The sequence below is a fragment of the Oncorhynchus nerka genome, unplaced genomic scaffold, assembly GCF_034236695.1.
Source record: "Oncorhynchus nerka isolate Pitt River unplaced genomic scaffold, Oner_Uvic_2.0 unplaced_scaffold_1024, whole genome shotgun sequence".
NCBI lineage: Eukaryota > Metazoa > Chordata > Actinopteri > Salmoniformes > Salmonidae > Oncorhynchus > Oncorhynchus nerka.
The window spans coordinates 178,787-198,101 of NW_027040278.1; the positions used below are offsets into that span (position 1 = coordinate 178,787).

At 43.5% G+C, this 19,315-nt stretch overlaps 1 pseudogene; it reads right to left on the bottom strand.

Moving 5' to 3' along the window:
• Positions 1–1,222: 1,222 nt before the first annotated feature.
• On the bottom strand, positions 1,223–15,649 carry LOC135570211 (zinc finger protein 3-like; annotated as a pseudogene).
• Between the last annotated feature and the right edge of the window lie 3,666 nt (positions 15,650–19,315).

Here is a 19,315-nt window from a genome sequence, read left to right on the forward strand (position 1 = left end):
CGGAGCAAGTGACGTCACCAATTGAAACGCTACTTAGCGCTAAATAATACTTTTAAAATCAATTGGATTCTGAAGTATATTAAGAACCAGAACAGTATTTGGAATGTCTTGCCCTTAGTATTATTTGACTCTGTTAGTGGTTTAGAATTTTTGCTTTGATGTAATTTTAATGTTGATAAAATCCTAGTAAAATTGGCTAAATTCCATAAGCAGGCGATTTTAGCTTGGATGTTAGCGTATAAACACATTTCCCCTCACAGATACTTTCTATGGAAAAACTAAGATATACGATTTAAAAATAAGTCTATTTTTTTCGTAACTGGTTTGAGAATAACTGGCTACTGATCAACCTAACAACAAATATTAGCATCTTAGCTCTTATTGCAGGACTTTGACTGTGGTACATCACCTCCCAGTCAACCTATTGTGTGTATTGAACATTCATATTGTACAGCCTTACCTATAGAGTAGCACCACCACCCATCAGCCCATTCTCTTCTTGATGTCAAAGCTGCATTGTATTGCTGCTATAGGAGTTTATGATTAATAATCCTATTTACTTCAAGCCCCACTAAGATGTCACCATACTATTCATTTAAAGCCCCTCTGTCAGATATAAATCATCAGAGTGGGAAACCAACTGACATGGAAACAATGGAGCAAATGTATCACTATCAGAGGGGTGTATTATGACATCAGATAGAACTACTAAGACATTCCAAATATCACTTGATAATCAGAGGGGTGAATTATGACATCATATAGAACTACTCAGACATTCCAAATCAGGCTTCATCCATATCATGAAGGTGGATATTGATCCAACCATTTCAAAAGTAATGACTGGGCTGACGGAAACAGGATATGCCTGTACACTTTTATAAATGCCGACAGACTATTTGTTACTCCGTTTGACAATTTGTTTGTATATTTGTGTCAGTAAAAATGTCTAAGCGAGAAATGGCTGTGGAAACTCCTTAATGATAACAACCATATCTTAGTTAACTTGGAGTCACATGATATGTTGTGTGGTCCTCCCACTATGACTTGAGAAACCATGTAGTTTATTAGGCTACAGATGAAATAAGTTATGAACTTCACAGGGTGGTGAAAGTGCACATGATGAGCTTGATGCTCCTTTCCAATACATTTTGAGGTTCTTATTCTGGTGACATGATGATCAATGCTTGGTTGCCATTTGACAAATAAAATAATCTCATCATTCGGGTAAAAACTTTTATTCAACCAGTGGGAGGTTTGTAAATGCCCCCAGGAAAGTCGAAAGAGGAACTCTTCATTGAGACAATAATAAACAGCAATCCATGGGCGAGTTGTGGTGGATATTATAAACTAAGGATCTGCTGGAGTCCGAGTCAAACCAAGATTCTTTATTTCTGAGCTCAGAGAGAATAACAGAGTTACGCAGCGCAGTGTAGACAGTCTGATTTCCTGAAGCATTGAGTGATTAGCACATATCTTTATAGTTTCCTGTTCCTGGGAGGGACTTTATTCATACAAGGATGCAGGTGCAGCTGGTTTGCAACACAGAATGATAGTCCCAAGAACAGGAGATTATAATAGGACAGTTTCACAAGGTTAGTCACATACTCAGTTATGTGGACACACAAACAATTAACATTTTCCATTACAGAGTCTGAACATTTTCATTTCATTAAATCATCAGTGGGCTACAATGTAGATGTCAACAATGGCACAAATGCATCACATCCAAATATCACTTGATTATCTGTAGTGCTGGAGGAATGACACACCCAGATAAACACACAAAGAGTTTTAAAAAAGGACAATTTAAAACAAGGAACCTGATCTCCTTTATATTAAAACTGACATACTCCATATTCAATTCATGTTTTCTAATAAAAACAAACAAATATATGTTTGAGTATACCCTGTACCATTTAATTTCATATGGTAAAGACAGGTAAACACATTGTCAGTCAACAATATAAGACAACGGGAGCACTGTGTATGTTCTCTGATGAATTTTAAGTCAATGTGATGTATATCAATATACACGCTAAGAGAAGTAATTTCTCTCTCCTGTGTGGATTCTCTAATGACGTTTTAATGACTGTTATGAGTAATATGTTTTCGTGTTCTTTCAGGCTTCCTAAATGGGCAAATGGTTTGCACCCTGGGAGGAATGGTAAGGCTTCTCTCCTGTGTGTATTCTCTCATGTTTTTTCAGGTATGCTCTCTGATTGAAACACTTTCCACATTGGGAGCAGTGGTAAGGCTTCTCTCCCGTGTGTATTCTCTCGTGTCGTTTCAGCCCCCCTGACCAGCTGAAACACTTTCCACACTGGGAGCAGTGGTAAGGCTTCTCTCCCGTGTGTATTCTCTCATGTTGTTTCAGATCCCCCGACTGGTTGAAACACTTTCCACATTGGGAGCAGTGGTAGGGCTTCTCTCCTGTGTGTATTCTCTCATGTTGTTTCAGGTTTACTCTCTGGTTGAAACACTTTCCACATTGGGAGCAGTGGTAGGTCTTCTCTCCTGTGTGTATTCTCTCACGTCGTTTCAGATCCCCCGAATGGTTGAAACACTTTCCACATTGGGAGCAGTGGTAAGGCTTCTCTCCTGTGTGTATTCTCTCATGTTGTTTCAGGGTTACTCTCCGGTTGAAACACTTTCCACACTGGGAGCAGTGGTAAGGCTTCTCCCCCGTGTGCATTTTCTCGTGTTGTTTCAGGTCCCATAACCGGTTACAACCCTTTCTACAGTGGGAGAACTGGTGTCGTCTTGCTAGTTTGGACGTCCCTGGCTTTGGTTCTTCCGAGTCGGGCCTTTCTCCTGCCAAAGACAGTGTTATTTTTAAATAGAGACCCGAATGAAACCACATGATAAAACAACCTTGCTAGTGTGTTAGTGTTTAAAACAAATGTAGAGCTTCCTGGTAATTACTGATATGTTTACATTACTTATTTTATTCATCCTGTTTTACAAGTCAGAACACACAAACCTAGACAGTTCTAGGACACTGAAGACACAGATGTCGCTGGATTCCAATTGAACAGGTGGTTCTAAATATATAACTTTCATAGCTGTATGATACAGAATGTGACCTACACACTTCCTTAAACATAAAATAACTAAAGAAGTAATTTGGTGTGGAAGTCCAAAACTTGTTTTTACGTCGCAGATACAAAGCACATCAGTAACATCTCCCGTTGTTGAAAGGGTTCGACACATTGCTGTTTAAATGTACCAATTTCTTATTTAGACATTCACAGATTTTCAACATTTTGATTATCGCTGATGTCATATTTTGGGTAAATGTTCCTAAAACTGATAGTAACAACAAAAAACAAAAGTATAAACGCAACATGTAAAGTGTTGGATGTTTCATGAGCATCACTGTTAGTCAACATTTATTCTTTGCCAAGATAATCCATCCACCTGACAGTGTGGCATATCAAGAAGCTGATTGAACAGCTTGGTTATTACACAGGTGCACCTTGTGCTGGGGATAATAAAAGACAACTCGAAAATGTGCAGTTGGTTCACACAAAATGCCACAGGTCTCTGAGGGAGCGGGCAATTGGCATGCTGACTGCAGGAATGTCCACTGGAGCTGTTAGGGAATTTAATGTACAGTACCAGTCAAAAGGTTGGACTCACCTACTCATTCAAGGGTTTCTTTATTTTTACTATTTTCTACATTGTAGAATAATAAAGACATCAAAATACACATGGAATCATGTAATAACCACAAGTGTTAAATCAAAATATATATTTTATTCTTCAAAAGTTGCCACCCTTGCTTTTTCTCAAACAGCTTCACCTGGAATCGTTTTCCAACAATCTGGAGGTGTGTTGGGTCATTGTCCTGTTGAAAAACAAATGACAGTGGGACTAAGCCCAAACCAGATGGGATGGCATATAGCTGTAGAATGCTGTGGAAGCCATGCTGGTTAAGTGTGACTTTGATTTATTTATTCATGACATTGTCAACAGCAAAGCACCCGCACACCATCACATCTCCTCCTCCATGCTTCACGGTGGGAACCACACATGCGGAGATAATCTGTTCATCTACTCCTCATCTCACAAAGACATGACACTCGGATCCAAAAATCTCAAATTTGGACTCATCAGACCCAAGGACAGATATCCACCGGTCTAATGTCCATTGCTCGTGTTTCTTGGCCCAAGTAAGTCACTTCTTCTTATTGGTGTCCTTTAGTAGTGGTTTCCTTGCAGCAATTCGACCATGAAGGCCTGATTCACGCAGTCTCCTCTGAACCGATGATGTTGAGATGTGTCTGTTACTTGAACTTTGTGAAGCATTTATTTGGGCTGCAATTTCTAAGTCCGGTAACTCTAATGAACTTATGCATCAGAAGTAACTCTGGATCTTCCATTATTGTGGTGGTCCTTAAAGTAATGATGGACTGTTGTTTCTCTTTGCTTATTTGAGCTGTTCTTGACATAATATGGACTTCGTCTTTTACCCAATAGGGCTATCTTCTGTATACCACCCCTACCTTGTCCCAACACAACTGATTGGTTCAAACACATTAACACCTGTTATGGCTAGGGATTCCGCTAGCGGAACATTTCGACAACATCCGGTGAAATTGCAGAGTGCAAAATATATATATTTTTTTATTAGAAAAAAGTTACTTTCATGCATTCACAAGTGCAATACCACAAATTAAAGCTTAAGACTCCATAATGTTTCATCATTAGATGCTACAAGGCTCCTTTAAGACTCCATCATGTTTCATCATTAGATTCTACAAGGCTCCTTTAAGTCTCCATAATGTTTCATCATTAGATGCTACAGTCCTCCTTTAAGACTCCATAATGTTTCATCATTAGATGCTACAGTCCTCCTTTAATACTCCATCATGTTTAGAATGTGTCTGGAAGCGCTACTCTATCTATTCTATTCTCATCCTTTCGGATTTAATAATATTTAATAATAATAATAACAATGTTATAATAGGTAATAACTAACTTTAATAACTAGGGTTAATACCTGCCTGGCCCACCAACAAAATATTTCTTTAGCCCCCTCTAACAATACCGCTACAGAATTAGCATAGTAGGCCATGTAACTTAACCTGTAGTGACACCCAGCCCGTGAACGGGACCGTTATCATCATCTGACACTAATTAGCATAACGCAACGGACATAAATCTTCCTAGAAAATATTCCTATTCATGAAAATCACAAGTGAAATATATTGGAACACAGCTTAGCCTTTTGTTAATCACCCTGTCATCTCAGATTTTCAAAATATGCTTTACAGCCAACGCTAGACAAGCATCTGTATAAGTTTATCATAGCCTAGCATAGCATTATGCCTTGCTAGCAGCAGGCAAACTTGTCACGGAAATCAGAAAAGCAATCAAATTAAATCGTTTACCTTTGATGAACTTCAAATGTTTTCACTCACGAGACTCCCAGGTAGACAGCCAAAGTTAATTTTTTCCCAAAAGATTATTTTTGTAGGCGAAATAGCTCTGTTTGTTCTTCACATTTGGCTGAGAAATCACCCGGAAATTGCGGTCAGAACTCTGAAAAATATTCCAAATTGTCACGAATATTACCGAAGGTGACTCCCCTTCTTGTTCGGGTGGCGCTCGGCGGTCGTCGTCGCCGGTCTACTAGCTATCGCTGATCCGTTGTTCTGTGTTCGTTTAGTTCTGTCTAATTGGTATCACCTGTTTCTTGTTTGGTTGTTAGGATAGGGTTATATATAGTCTGTTCAGCCCGCTTCTGTTTCGTGCGCGCTTGTTCTCCTGTTTCTTTGTTTGAGTGTATTTTGTTGGCATTTGGGTTTCACGCTGTCCGTTTATATTTCTGTTCATTTGTGTTTCCACTTTGTACATGTTATGTTTCCAGGACATTTAAGCGTGTTGTGTTTCCCACATCCTTTGCTCTCTGCGCCTGACTCCACACCTCTTCACTCATTTACACGTAACAGAAGCCCGCACCTTTCTATGGAGTCAGCAGGAGCAGCGACCACTCCTCTTCCCACTATGGAAGAGCGAGTTCAACATCACACGTCCATCCTCCATCGCCTAGGATCAGCGATGGATCAGATGATGGAGAGGATGGATCGTTGGGAGAGGAATGGTTTCCCTACTACTACCCCACCGACCCTCCTACCAGCAACTCTACCATCTCCCCATCTGGATCCGGTTCCAGCGCTCTGCACATGACGCCTCCGAGGAATTACGATGGAGCAGCGACGGGGTGCCAGGGATTCCTGCTGCAATTAGACCTCTACCTGGCCACCGTTCGGCCGGCCCCCTCGGAGGAGGAGAGAGTAGGGGTCCTCATCACCTGCCTGACCGGTAGAGCCCTGGAGTGGGCTAATGCGGTCTGGAACGGGCCCGACTCAGCGAAGGACAACTACCCGGAGTTCATCCGCCGTTTCATTTACATTTACGTCATTTAGCAGACGCTCTTATCCAGAGCGACTTACAAATTGGTGCGTTCACCTTATGACATCCAGTGGAACAGCCACTTTACAATAGTGCATCTAAATCTTTTAAGGGGGGGGTGAGAAGGATTACTTTCAGGGCCGTGTTCGATCACCCTCCAGAAGGTCGAACGGCGGGTGAGAGATTGTTCCATCTTAGACAGGGGACGAAGAGCGCGCAGGACTTCGCGCTGGAGTTCCGGACCTTGGCTGCGGGAGCAGGCTGGAATGACAGGGCCCTGATAGACCATTACAGGTGTAGCCTGAGAGAGGACGTCCGTAGGGAGCTGGCCTGTCGGGATACTACGCTTAGCCTGGATGGACTGATAGACCTGTCGATCCGGTTGGACCATCTGCTAGCTGCTCGTGGACGTTCTGAAAGGGTCCTGTCAGTTCTACCTCCTGATCATCCTGCCCCTATCCCGATGGAGCTAGGAGGGACTGCGTCAAGAGAGATCGGAGGAGGAAGCTCCTCCTGTACCAGTTGTGGCCGGAGAGGGCACACGTCTGGTCGGTACTGGAGGAATTCATCTGGGAATCGTGAGGGCAGGCAGAACACTCATCGGTCACCCCAGGTGAGTAAGCACCACACTCTCCCAGAGTTTCCTGTTGGTCACATGTTCCTATTAATTTGTTTCCTTAATTATTCTCCTTCTCTCCAGCATAAGGCACTGGTAGATTCAGGCGCAGCTGGAAACTTTATAGATCGCGGACTCGCTCAGAGGTTGAGGATTCCGTTAGTAAAAGTAGACCCCCCTTTTCCCGTGCACTCTTTAGATAGTCTACCATTAGGGTCGGGGCTGGTAAAGAAAGCCACAATTTCGTTGGAGATGATTACGCAGGGGAATCACAAGGAGCGAATTAGTTTGTTCCTTATCGATTCACCTGCATTTCCAGTTGTTCTGGGGATTCCCTGGCTAGCTATTCATAATCCTACGATTTCGTGGAAACAGGGAACTCTACAGGGGTGGTCTGATGAGTGTTCAGGCAGGTGTGTAGGGGTTTCCATCGGTGCGACAACGGTGGAGAGTCCAGACCAGGTTTCCACCGTGCGCATTCCAGCTGAGTATGACGATTTGGCTACCCAATTACCACCCCATAGGCAGGGGGATTGCGTGATAAATCTCCAGGGTAACGCTGCACTCCCCAGGAGTCATGTGTATCCTTTGTCCCAAGAGGAGAAGGTGGCTATGGAAACTTATATCACCGAGGCTCTGGGACAGGGGTACATTCAGCCCTCCATGTCACCTGTCTCTTCGAGTTTCTTTTTGTGAAGAAAAAGCTGGTGGCACCAGTAGTATGGGATGTGGACGCAGACATCGAGCGGGCGCTAAGGGGGGAACCTGCGCCTCCACAGTGTCCGGAGGGTCGTAGGTACGTGCCGCTGGCTGTCCGTGATCAATTGATTCGATGGGCTCATTGTCTACCCTCGGCGGGTCACCCAGGTATTTATAGGACAGTGCAAGGTCTTGAGAGGAAGTACTGGTGGCCCACTTGGAGGAGGGATGTGCGATTCTATGTTTCCTCCTGTTCGGTGTGCGCCCAGAGTAAGGCTCCTAGACACCTGCCAAGAGGTAAATTACAACCTCTTCCCGTTCCACAACGGCCGTGGACCCATCTTTCGGTAGATTTTCTTACTGACCTCCCCCCCTCTCAGGGTAACACTACAATCCTGGTCGTTGTGGATCGGTTCTCTAAGTCCTGCCGTCTTATCCCATTGCCCGGTCTCCCTACCGCCCTACAGACTGCGGAAGCTCTTTTCACCCATGTCTTCCGGCACTACGGGGTGCCCGAGGATATAGTTTCTGATCGGGGCCCCCAATTTATCTCCCGTGTTTGGAGGGCATTTATGGAACGTCTGGGGGTCTCGGTCAGCCTGACCTCAGGGTATCACCCGGAGAGTAATGGTCAGGTGGAGAGAGTTAACCAGGAGGTGGGTAGGTTTCTGCGGTCGTATTGCCATGACCGGCCAGGGGAGTGGGCGAGATATATTCCCTGGGCAGAAATAGCCCAGAACTCACTAAGCCACTCCTCTACCAACATGTCACCATTTGAGTGCGTGTTGGGGTACCAGCCAGTCCTGGCACCGTGGCATCAGAGCCAGACTGAGGCTCCTGCGGTGGAGGAGTGGGTACAGCGCTCTAAGGAGACCTGGAGGGCGGTCCAAGAGTCATTACGCCAAGCGAGTATAAGGCAGAAGAAGAGCGCTGACCGTCACCGCAGTGAGGCCCCCGTGTTTGCACCTGGGGACAGGGTCTGGCTCTCGACCCGAAACCTGCCTCTCCGCTTGCCCTGCCGGAAGCTGGGTCCGCAGTGTATAGGGCCATTTAAAGTCCTGAGGATAATAAATGAGGTTTGTTATCGATTATTACTTCCTTCGTATTATAGTATTAACCCCTCATTTCATGTGTCTCTTCTCAGGCCGGTGGTAGCTGGTCCTATGCAGGAAGATGAAGTTCCGGAGGTTCCTCCGCCCCCTCTGGACATCGAGGGGTCACCGGCGTACAAGATACGAGCTATTCTGGACTCGAGACGCCGGGTGAGAGGCTTGAAGTACCTCGTTGACTGGGAGGGGTACGGTCCGGAGGAGAGGTGCTGGGTCCCGGTGAGGGATATTCTAGACCCATCTATGTTGAGTGAATTCCATCGCCTCCGTCCGGATCGCCCAGTCCGGATCGCCCAGCGCCTCGGCCCCCGGGTCGTCCCCGAGGCCGGCGTCGGCGCGCTGTGGGAGCTGCGCGTCAGGAGGGGGGTACTGTCACGAATATTACCGAAGGTGACTCCCCTTCTTGTTCGGGTGGCGCTCGGCGGTCGTCGTCGCCGGTCTACTAGCTATCGCTGATCCGTTGTTCTGTGTTCGTTTAGTTCTGTCTAATTGGTATCACCTGTTTCTTGTTTGGTTGTTAGGATAGGGTTATATATAGTCTGTTCAGCCCGCTTCTGTTTCGTGCGGGCTTGTTCTCCTGTTTCTTTGTTTGAGTGTATTTTGTTGGCATTTGGGTTTCACGCTGTCCGTTTATATTTCTGTTCATTTGTGTTTCCACTTTTGTACATGTTATGTTTCCAGGACATTTAAGCGTGTTGTGTTTCCCACATCCTTTGCTCTCTGCGCCTGACTCCACACCTCTTCACTCATTTACACGTAACACAAATTAGCTCCATAATATCGACAAAAACATGGCAAACGTTGTTTAGAATCAATCCTCAAGGTGTTTTTCTAATATCTATTTGATAATATATCCATCGGGACAATTCCTTTTTCTCTAGGACCGATTGGAGTAATGGCTACCTCTGCACTTTACGCGAGAATCTCTCTCGGAGCCACCATGTGACCACTTACGCAATATGCCCCCATACGGCTATTCTTCAACAGAAATGCGTAAAACTACGTCACAATGCTGAAGACACCTTGGGGAATACGTAGAAAGCGTACGCTCGTTGATGGTACATTCAAAGCCATATAGGGAGTCATTGGAACGCAGCGCTTTCAAAACCTGGGGCACTTCCGGATTGGATTTTTCTCAGGCTTTCGCCTGCAACATCAGTTCTGTTATACTCACAGACAATATCTTTACAGTTTTGGAAACGTTAGAGTGTTTCCTATCCAGAGCTGTCAATTATATGCATATTCTAGCATCTTTTCCTGACAAAATATCCCGTTTAAAACGGGGACGTTTTTTCCCCAGAAATGAAAATACTGCCCCCTAAAACCAAGAGGTTTTAAGGTAATCAGAAATATTTAGGACTAACTTATTCCTTGACACCCATTCTGAAACTAACTGCATCTCTATGTTAAGCGTTGCAGTCATTTCAGTCGCTGTAGTAGCTGACGTGTACGGCGTTGAGTCATCCACATACATAGACTCACTGGCTTTACTCAAATGTCATTGGCATGTTGTTGGTAAAGATTGAAAAAAGTAGGTGCCAAACAGCTGCCCTGGGGAATTCCTGATTCAAACTTGATTTTGTAGCTCTGGGGCGGCAGGTAGCCTAGTGGTTAGAGCGGTAGGCCAGTAACCGAAAGATTGCTGGATCGAATCCCCGAGTTGACAAGGTAAAAAACTCTGTCGTTCTGCCCCTGAACAAGGCAGTCGTAGGCCGTAATTGAAAAAAATAATTTGTTCTTAACTGACTTGCCTAGTTAAATAAAGGTGACATTTTAAAATAAAAACTCTTTATCCACAATATAGCAGGGGTGTAAAGCCATACGTTTTTCAGCAGCAGGCTATGATCGAGAATGCCAAAAGCTGCACTGAAGTCTAACAAAACATTTTTCACAATCGTTTTTGTCTAGATGTGACCATCCCTTAAAGCCATGCTCTATAAAATACAAATAATCCTGTAAACAATAGAGCAAATGCATCACATGGAAATAGCACTTGAATATCTGTCGTGCTATACACTGAGTATACAAAACATTAAGAACACCTGCTCCTTCCATGACATAGACTGACCAGGTGAATCCAGGTGAAAGCTATGATCCCTTACTGATGTCACTAGTTAAATCCACTTCAATCCGTGTAGATGAAGGGAGGAGGCCGGTTAAAGAAGGATTGTTAAGCCTTGAGACAAATGAGACATGGATTGTGTCTGAGTACCATTCAGAGGGTGAATTGGGAAGACTAAATATTTAAGTGCCTTTGAACGGGGTATGGTAGTAGGTTCCAGGCGCACCGATTTGTGATTTGTTTTTCCAACTCAACAGTTTCCCATGTGTACCAAGAATGGTCCACCACCGTAACAGGGGCGGTCAGTGCCGTTTAAGATGAGGGAGGACCATTTTGTTTTTCATGGGCATGGCCTTATTTCTACTACAGCATGTTGGATGACTGTCATTCATATTCCATTCACCCTGTTCAACATAACAGCGATAGGTCTAGGATACTACATTATACTCACATTTTCCCTATACCCATCATGAGGTAGCTACAACCTAGTCGATGAATGAAAGTTCACAATGTAGGTGCACACAGGTTGAGAGAAACATTTAAGGTGACAGACAGTGACACATTCAATACCACTCTCACCTGCTGATCTAGGATGTAATCATTAGTCCAGCAGTTGCAAACGAGAGTTTCTTTTGAACAAATTCAGGTATGTTTATCGCTGTTTTGTTCCGTTTAAGAAATGTTTTTCAACAGAATCTTCGGAATGAATACACCCCTGATCATGTGTAAACACAGTTCACTTTCATTACAGCCATGTTGTAGTCCTTCTCTCCTCCTCTCACCTTTTCCCTTCGCTCCTGGACTTCAATGCACATCAGCTGATGTGACCAGGTGAAAAAAAACTTTTCCAAAACCTCGTAGGTTTGTATTGAAGTCAAAATACTCAGAGGAGAAATGGAAACTCGCTGTTCTCCAGGCTACACCATGGTGCTACCCTACAGAATGCTGCTGAGGCTACTGTAGACCTTCATGTTTTAATCAATTATTTGGTGACGTGATTATATTTAGTCGCCTTCCTCCTCCGAGGAGCCTCCCCTTCCTTCTCTCAGGAGCCTACCCCTCCTCCTCTCAGGAGCCTACCCCTCCTCCTCTCAGGAGCCTCCCCTTCCTCCTCTCAGTAGCCTCCCCTTCCTCCTCTCAGGAGCCTCCCCTTCCTCCTCTCAGGAGCCTCCCCTTCCTCCTCTCAGGAGCCTCCACTGCACCCAAAGGACATCCAGCCAACTTGACACAATTGTGGGAAGCATTGGAGTCATCATGGGCCAGCATCCCTGTGGAAAACTTTCGACACCTTGTAGAGTCCATGCCCCGACGAATTGAGGCTATTCTGAGGGGAAAAGGGGAGGGTCCAACTCCATATTAGGAAGGTGTTCGAAATGTTTGGTATAATCAGTGGATACATCTGCCATTTAGCAGACACTTTTATCCAAAGCGATTTGCAGTCATGTTTGCAAACACTTAACATATGGATGGTCCCAGGAATCAAACCCACTACCCTGGTTTAACAAGCACTATACTCTACCAACTGAGCTACAGGACCACAAGGAATGATCAAGGAATGACGCAGATAAACACACACAGCCTGAGTTTCAAAAATATAATTGAATCAAAGACCGTAACATTGAAACTGACATACTCCATCTTAGATGTGGGCCGATTAATTAGGGCCGATCTCGGGTTTGGTATTTTTGGGCGGCGATTTTGCAGATTTTTTTTTTTACACCTTTATTGAATCTTTATTTAACTCGGCAAGTCAGTTAAGAATGCATTCTTATTTTCAATCACGGCCTTGGAACTGCCTTGTCCAGGGGCAGAAGGCTAGATTTTCACCTTGTCAGCTCGGGGGATCCTGCCTTGCAACCTCACAGTTAACTTGTCCAACGCTCTAACCACCTGCCTCTCATTGCACTCCACGAGGAGCCTGCCTGTTACGCGAATGCAGTAGAAGCCAATTTAACACCATCCAGTCCCAGCCTTCAGCTCCATTCAACCCCTCCCATCTGTCTCTAAACACCATCCAGTCCCTTCAGCTCCATTCAACCCCTCCCATCTGTCTCTAAACACCATCCAGTCCCTTCAGCTCCATTCAACCCCTCCCATCTGTCTCTAAACACCATCCCGTCCCTTCAGCTCCATTCAACCCCTCCCATCTGTCTCTAAACACCATCCAGTCCCTTCAGCTCCATTCAACCCCTCCCTTCTGTCTCTAAACACCATCCAGTCCCTTCAGCTCAATTCAACCCCTCCCATCTGTCTCTTAACACCATCCAGTCCCTTCAGCTCCATTCAACCCCTCCCATCTGTCTCTAAACACCATCCAGTCCCTTCAGCTCAATTCAACCCCTCCCATCTGTCTCTAAACACCATCCAGTCCCACCCTTCAGCTCCATTCAACCCCTCCCATCTGTCTCTAAACACCATCCAGTCCCTTTAGCTCCATTCAACCCCTCCCATCTCTTAACACCATCCAGTCCCACCCTTCAGCTCCATTCAACCCCTCCCATCTGTCTCTTAACACCATCCAGTCCCTTCAGCTCCATTCAACCCCTCCCATCGGTCTCTAAACACCATCCAGTCCCTTCAGCTCCATTCAACCCCTCCCATCTGTCTCTTAACATCCATATGGGATTTATATTTGCCATATATATTTTAACTGTGCTGTGATGCTTCACAAAAGTACTAAACTTTTCGATTCTCATAGTTTCTACAGATTGTAAATTAAAGATAAACATTTTTGTTAAAATAATTATAATATTATTGATTGATTGAATAGGACTTTTCAAATGACCCAGTATTGCCATCTGCAGCGTTAGTTCTAGGTAAATGTTGCAATTCTTCAGCGATTCCTGGACCTGTGACCAACAACGAGCTACATATGGACAGTACCAAAATAAATTATCTAATGACTGCCTCCTCGCAGCAAAATCTGCAGAGCTGGGAAAATTGTATCCCCATATATAACATTATATTGGTTGCATAAATGTTGTATAATAATTGAAGCTTTGAATCCGGCGTCATTTTGCGTGTCAATTCATAAACCATGTGCCATGGAATCAGTACAATGAAAATCTCTTGCCAACTATTTTGAAATTGATTTGGCACAGCTGTCAGTTGTTTGGTCCTTAAATGGAACTGGTAAACATTTCTATTTATCACAATTTGGTCCTTAGTGCAGGGCCGACAAGTTCCTGTTCTACAGTCTTGTAAAGATAGGGTGGTTGACTGGGACAGGCAATGTAACATCCATAATGTTTTATGGAAAAGGTTTTTGTAAAACATGCACCTTACATCAGATCATCTTGAAACTTTCTCTCTAAAGCTAACTTTCATCAAGGTTTTATATGGTCTATTGGTTTCTCTCTAAATCTAACTTTCATCAAGGTTTTATATGGTCTATTGGCTTTTCTCTAAAACAAACTTACATCAAGGTTTTACATGTCAACTAACAGAACTGTCTACTGTGTTGGAAATATACCAGTCTATCTTCATGTCAACAAACAGAGCTCTGCTGGTTTTCCTGGTAACAGACACCAGTCTATCTTCCTGTCACCAAACAGAACTCTGCTGGTTGTCCTAGTAACAGATTCCAGTGGGCAGATCTATTTTATTTGTTCAAACTACAGCACTTACTTTGATGTGTCAAATCTGATCCTTTCTTCTCTTCTCCTCCTCTCACAGTTCCACTCAGCCCCGTTGTTTTCCTGCAGTCCACCAGCAGCACAGACAACCTCTTCATACCCAGCAGTAACGTGCTACCAGGAGAGGCACGACACAGGGACTCCGGGAGGGCGGAAGGGCTAGCATTGTCCTGGTAACCATAAAGAGGGGACACAGACACATATCATTATGGATGCTGATGTCACTGTTGTCATGAAGTGCCTTATAGAAACACAGACCCAGATAGAGCAAGCTGTATGCTAGACCAGACCAAGCTGTACCATCTGGTGTTCTGATCTGGAGAGACTCTTCTCTGCCTCGTCAGCTTTAGGATGTTGAGGCTCCCCAGAGGATCCACGATAGTCATGTCTCTCTCCTGTTTGAACGAGAACATCAAACAGATGGTGAACTTATTACCATCATCAATTATTACTGTCTATTACAGTCATAGGGTCTTATCAGAGGCATTAATATCTCTAAATTAATTGGGTGCCTTTTGTGTCCCTTTGATATTTTAAGTATAAATTATGCTCCATTATTACATTTTGAAAGCCTGTTATATATAATTAAATCTCATTTAAAAGTCCCAAAAATATATGTAGCAATGGCAGATTGACCCTTTTAGAGAGGAAGAGGATGCTTTCTCTTCTTTCCCTATAACAGCCTCCTCTTCCTCCTTTTTCATTCTGAAAGGTTCTTTCTCTCCTTTCACTGTAATATCCTCCTCTTCGTCTTTCACGACAATGTTCAGCGCCAGAGCTTCTTTCTCCGGACAGCAGACATCCACTTCTTTAGCAGGGGATGAGTAGTTTAATGAGCTCATGGTCAGGGATGTTAGCTAGCTAGTTAGCATTAGCGAATAGCCTAGTGCTAGGCTCAGTATCAATCTTTAACAAATTTGCAAATTGAACAAGCACATTAGGTTCAAGTTAACGTCAACTGAAATGTGTTTTAAACACTGCGATTAGCTAATGTACATTAACATGGCCTAAAACGTCAATCTTTCAGTTTTACCTTGTCTAGCAAGCTACCCAGGTGGTTGAAATAGTATGTGTTGTTGTTCCTGAAGAAGCGTCCCGTCCAGTCCATTATACGTCACGCTAGAAGCATCACCTGAAAGACGCTCATCGCCATCTGCTGACTGGAGTGGGTAACGCAGTTTGGAAACAATAGTTACTACACTTTTTGTATTGGAAAGAACGTCATAATAATTTAACAATAAGCTGATATATTTTCTCTTACGTCTTACAACTAATACTTTCCTGTACACAGACGTAGAAGCGTAATATGAATATGTAGATGATGAACATATATATATGTATACAGACAATGTGGAGGCTATATACAGGGGGTACCAGTACAGAGTCAATGTGGAGGCTATATACAGGAGGGACCAGTACAGAGTCAATGTGGAGGCTATATACAGGAGGTACCAGTACAGAGTCAATGTGGAGGCTATATACAGGGGGTACAAGTACAGGGTCAATGTGGAGGCTATATACAGGGGGTACTAGTACAGTGTCAATGTGGAGGCTGTATACAGGAGGTACCAGTACAGAGTCAATGTGGAGGCTATATACAGGGGGTACAAGTACAGAGTCAATGTGGAGGCTATATACATGGGGTACTGGTACAGAGTCAATGTGGAGGCTATATACAGGAGGTACCAGTACAGAGTCAATGTGGAGGCTATATACAGGAGGTACCAGTACAGAGTCAATGTGGAGGCTATATACAGGGGGTACCAGTACAGAGTCAATGTGGAGCCTGTATACAGGAGTTACCAGTACAGAGTCAATGTGGAGGCTATATACAGGAGGTACCAGTACAGAGTCAATGTGGAGGCTATATACAGGAGGTACCAGTACAGAGTCAATGTGGAGGCTATATACATGGGGTGCCAGTACAGAGTCAATGTGGAGACTATATACAGGGGGTACCAGTACAGAGTCAATGTGGAGGCTATGTACAGGAGGTACCAGTACAGAGTCAATGTGGAGGCTATATACAGGACGTACCAGTACAGAGTCAATATGGAGGCTATATACAGGAGGTACCAGTACAGAGACAATGTGGAGGCTATATATAGGAGGTACCAGTACAGGGTCAATGTGAAGGTTTGCTCGTGTTTCTTGGCCCAAGTCTCTTCTTCTTTTTGGTGTGCTTGAGTAGTGGTTTCTTTGCAGCAATTCGACCATGAAGGCCTGATTCACACAGTCTCCTCTGAACAGTTGATATTGAGATGTGTCTGTTCATTCAACTCTGTGAAGCATTTATTTGGGCAGCAATTTCTGAGGCTGGTAACTCTAATGAACTTATCCTCTGCAGCAGAAGTAACTCTGGGTCTCAATAAAATGCAAATTAATTACTTAAAAATCATTCAATGTGATTTTCAGGATTTTTGATTTAGATTCCGTCTCTCACGGTTGAAGTGTATCTATGATAAAAATGACAGACCTCTACATGCTTTGTAAGTAGGAAAACCTGCAAAATCGGCAGTGTATCAAATACTTGTTTTCCCAACTGTATAGCCATATTATAAAGTATGAACAGGCTTGTTCGTTCACATGTCATGAATTCACTATGACATGATATTTGTATTACGACTTTTATTATGTAATAGATCATATGGGTTGAAAAGTGTTTTATTAGAAAAGTATGAAAATCAAATTAAATATTATTATTCACGTGCCGAATACAACCGGTGTAGACCTTAGTGAAATGCTTACTTACAAGCCCTTCACCAACAATGCAGTTAAGAAAAATACTTTAATTAAAACCTCTTCCTCCTACCCTCTACTTTTTTGAACATTCTGTTAAAAATCGCGCAACATTTCAGCGCCCTGCTACTCATGCCAGGAATATAGTATATGCATTTGCTTAGTCTGTGTGGATAGAAAACACTCAGACGTTTATAAAACTGGTTAAATCACTGCTGTGGCTTTACCAGAACGGCATTTACATCGAAAAGCACAGGAAAAACTGATCACTGAAAATGGAAAAATATATCCATGCGCTACTTGAACCCATTGATAAAGGTGAACCACAATTAATTGACTGAGGTTGCAGTACCTACAGCTTCCACACGGTGTCTAGAGTCTTGTCATTTGCCTTCGAGTTTATTCTTGGTCAAACACATGCAAGGCACCGTATTTCTTCAGGTCTAGGACCGGATATTTTGGTTGAGTTTCTAGCCGGACATTTTTCCAGACGGACAGCTAATGATTTTAACATCGCCTCCTGATGCTTATTAACGTTTACTAATACCTAAAGTTGCATTACAAAAGTATTTCGAAGTGTTTTGTGAAAGTTTATCGTCGACTTTTTGAATTTTAAAAAATGACGTTACGTTTTGAAAATGCTGTTTTTTTCGTTTATCACACAGTCTACATATAACGATATCTTGGCTTTATATGGACCGATTTAATCGAAATAAAGATCCAATAGTGTTTATGGGACATCTAGGAGTGCCAACAAAGAAGATGGTGAAAGGTAATGACTGTTTTCTATTTTATTGTGCGGTTTGTGTAACGCCGAAATGCTAATTATTTTGTTTACGTCCCCTGCGTGGCTCGCTCCGGGTTGGAGCAAGCCGGTCGCATCCGCGCTTCGGTCTCCTTCGGTCTGCAGGTTGTATAACTTTTTCATTACATTTCATTACATTTCATTATAGTACAACGGTCTGATTTGTCTAATCTTAGCAATTTCTTCTTAGCTAGCTACATAGCCGTCGTTGTATCAAAGATAATTGCGTAATTATCGTATTTCGTCGTCCTCCTATCTGCCCAACACGTTCACCGTCTACCGTAGCACTGTAGTAACTATCACACTCAACTGAACGACTTGATTAGTGTAGTGTTAGCTAGCTACATAGTTGTCTTTGCTGTCTTCGTATCCAAGATAATTGTGTAGTTTAGAGTGTGGAGTCTTAGAGTGATAATTGCGTTATTATCGTATTTCGTCGTCCTCCTATCTGCCTAGCAGCTAGCCAGCTAGCATACGTTCACCGGCTACCGTAGCACTGTAGTAACTATCACACTCAACTGAACGACTTGATTAGTGTAGTATTAGCTAGCTACATAGTTGTCTTTGCTGTCTTCGTATCCAAGATAATTGTGTAGTTTAGAGTGTGTAGTCTTAGAGTGATTATCTTAATTTACCGAGGTTAGCTAGCCAGCTATTTTGTCGTCCTTAACGTAGGAGACACTCCTAGCTAGCCAACAGCCAGCCAACGTCTACTGAATAGAACTTTCGCATTCCGGTCGCATTCCGCTTCGCTCCACAGGTAGTATCACATTTTCATTTCATTTCATTACAGTCCCAACGGTGTGATTTGTTTGATCGTAGCTAGCTACATAGCTAGCTACATAGCCGTCTTTGTTTCAAAGATAATTGTGTAGTCTAGAGCGATTTTCTAGGTTAGATAGCCAGCTATTGTCGTTCTCCTAACGCAACGTAACGTAACCAACACTGCTAGCTAGCCAGCTAGCCCCGAATAGCAGCATTGTAGAAACTTCACACTCAACGGAACGACTTGATTAGGGTAGTGTCAACAACGCAGCTAGCCTACCTCAGCAGTACTGTATCATTTTAATCATTTTAGTCAATTAGATTCTTGCTACGTAAGCTTAACTTTCTGAACATTCGCAAGGGATAGACGTGTAGTCCACTTGTCATTCCAATCTCCTCTGCATTAGCGTAGCCTCTTCTCTAGCCTGTCAACTATGTGTCTGTCTATCCCTGTTCTCTCCTCTC